Source organism: Chelonia mydas, chromosome 1, assembly GCF_015237465.2.
Source record: "Chelonia mydas isolate rCheMyd1 chromosome 1, rCheMyd1.pri.v2, whole genome shotgun sequence".
In the NCBI taxonomy this organism is placed as follows: domain Eukaryota; kingdom Metazoa; phylum Chordata; order Testudines; family Cheloniidae; genus Chelonia; species Chelonia mydas.
Window position 1 is genome coordinate 346,114,863 of NC_057849.1, and position 3,134 is coordinate 346,117,996.

The window sequence follows — 3,134 nt, forward strand, 5'->3', positions numbered from 1 at the left end:
CGCCCCAAGCGAGGGGTCTGGGGAATCTCTAGGAGGGCGCAGAGCTGGAGCACTTGATGTGAGGACAGTCTGGAGCCCACAAAAGTTATTATTCCTACTGCAGTAGCACTGCAGGATCCCAGATGACAGAGCAGGGCCCCGCCGCGCAAGGTGCTGTACAAACACACAGACAGGCCCTGCCAGCAGGCGCTTGCACTTCGGGTATGATAAGATGAGGCAGCAGAGGGGGAAGCCCACGGAAAGAGCAAGACAAAGCTGGTCAGCAGGACAAAGAGCTCTCGCCTCCACGGCCCCTGGCGTGTCACTCGGGGGTTGCCCCTTGGCGAGGCTGCGATGTCAGTCCCCGGCCGGTGACTCGATTCCTGCCTGCCGGGCGGACAGGCCAGCAGCCGGCTGGGCTCCTGCCCTCACTCCCGGACACTGCAGTGAATTGCCCAGGGAGAGGGAAGGTCCCTGCTGCCCTATGCCTGCGCCGGGGTGGGACGTAAGTGCCAGCCATGCCCGGCGAGCTGGCACTGGGGCTGCCTCTGGACAGCTGCTTCCCAGGCTGCCTCTTCTTGTGCCGACTGGCCTGGAGGCGCAGGGCTGGGGGCGCAAACTCGTTACGCTGCCGAGAAGCGAGAGGGACTTTACACCGGTGAGGCCAGCACCAGCAGCATGGCGGCGCAGGGGGCCGCACAGAGACGGCTCCGCCAGCTCACGCCGGGGGCACCGCGGCGTGCAGGGAGGCTGCATCACAGTGGAGAGTCAGAGATGCAAAAGACCTATTAGATCAAATCAAATCCCCCTGCAGGGGCCGTGCGCATTTAATTACAGGCCACATATTTGTTACTGAATGGAGCAAAAAAATCCCACCACCAGCTGGCAAGAAGGGAAAAAGCCCAGCCCCGTCTCCAGGCTGCAGACGGGAGCCCTCCTGGCTCAGACATGATCAGGTGGCTCCATGGCACCTCACAGCCAGATGGGGCCTCAAGCCCTTTGCTGCCTTCCTTACCTGTTTCGGCAGGAATCCTCAAAGGACCAAGTGCAGCCACCTCTGGGGCAGGATGCAGCAGCTGCTTAACAGCCTACAGCAAAGCCACGTGGCTGTTCAGGGCCGGAAGGAAGACGCTCTGGGTGGGAGCGGGGCTTTCAGGAGGGTGAAATGGAATTACCCACACTGGAATCTGGCCAGGACACTTTGTTCACATTCACCTCTTAGGGAATCTGCCATTGAGACTATTAACGAGCACAGAACGGCAACATCCTGACAACAGCGAGCAGAAAACCGGGGAAGTTGACAGCAATGAGTGAAAATCAGCCATTGGGAAATAAGGGAAGTTAAAATTATCTATAAAAATCTACGGCTGGCAGGGCTAAGGACAAGAAGAAGGAATTCTTTAAATCTATCAGGAACAAAGGAAAGCCTAGCACTGGCAGAGGGCCGATGCTAGATAAGGACCACAAGACTGTCAGTCATGACGTCCGGCAGGCAGAGGTACACCGGACCCCTGCGAGAAGGCGGGATTTGGGATCCAGGCGCGGTACTGCGTTAACGCAGGGACCACGCTGTAGTGGGGACCGCGTTAAAATGAATTCCAATTAAGGTAATTACATTTGGGATCCATGGCCGCGCACGCGTTATATGCGACTTCATGCTATCTAGACGCACGTTCTAGTGAGGGTCTGGTGTATTACGTAAATATTTCTGTTCTGCGTTTGGAAAGAAACAGGATACCTTGTTCATCTCTCCCAGAGATAAAGCCATACACTGTATTCCGTCAGCAACTCGGGAGGGAGTTATATAGCAACCATTTAAAAACAGCAGGACCCGGTAACTTACATCCAAAGACTAGCGAGAGCCAAGGAGCCCTCTGAGTCACAGATTCGGATCTTTAGCAAGTCTTGGAACGTTGGGGCAGTTCCAAAGGGGTGGGGGAAAAGCTAACATGGTGCCAATGTTTTAAAAAGGTACATGGGACAATCTTGGAAGCTACAGGCTGAACGCTGGGATTGATGTCAAAGGCTGAAATCAGGGGAAGCCTCAGATAGGAAGCAACCAGTACAGGATTAATGGATGGGCGCATACATGCCGCTCAGCATGGCTTTATGGCAAGTAGGTCTTGTCAGACAAACTTGTTGTTTTCATAAATTTGGTTGAGAACGGTAACGGTTCAGTCAATGGGGTGCGTGACGTTACTCTCCATATGCTTTATGGAAATACGCTTATGATATAAATATGGCATAACCGAGATATGCTTTATGCAAGATGGCTCATATAAGATACCATTGGAAAGGTTATGCTTTACTGAATGTGATTATCCCATTTGTGTGCCTGTACCTTTCCTGTATCTGAAGTTAGGAATATTGACCATGTATCTGTATTTAAAATGTGCTTAGTAATCTGCTTTGTTCTGTTTACTATCCCTTATAATCACTTAAAATCTGCCTTTTATAGTTAAGAAATTTGTTTTGTTTATTATTAAACTCAGTTTGTGCAATTTCTAACTGGGGGGGGCAAGAAGGGGTGCATATACAGTTCAAGACAATATACCTTTGGGTCTGCACTCCAAGGGAGGTGGGCACCTGAGTGCTGGGGGTAAATCCCTTAAACGGAGTCTTCCCAGAGCTGATCTCAGGGTCTGTGTCTTTCTGGGTGTGGCCCTGCCTGTGTGTGTGCTGGAGGAGGCTTAAGAGCTTGACTCAGCAAGACAGGCCAAAGGGGGCCCATGCTGGCAGAACAGATGGTATCTCAGCACATCAGGGGGCACCTTGAAGGGGGGCAACCCATCTGAGGGTGTTTCTAGTAGGGTCCTGCAGGTATCTGTTCTGAGCCCCCTGCTCTTCCATCTCTTTTAATCAATGCTCTGGAAGAAAATTGAAAATCACTGCTAGCAAAATTTGCAGATGGCACTAAACCAGTTGGAATGGTAAATAATGTTGGGGCCAAGTCAGTCCTATGGAGTGAGCTGGATCCCCGGGGGGGAGGTGGGGTCATTTCAACATGTATTTTCACACAACTACAACCAGATGCCAAGTCATCCCTCTAGGAGCAAGGAATGTAGGTCACACAAGACGGGGCCTAGATCCTGGGAAGCAGCAAAAAAGACTTGGGGTCATGGTAGAAACCATCGGCACATGAGCTCCAGTGCAGT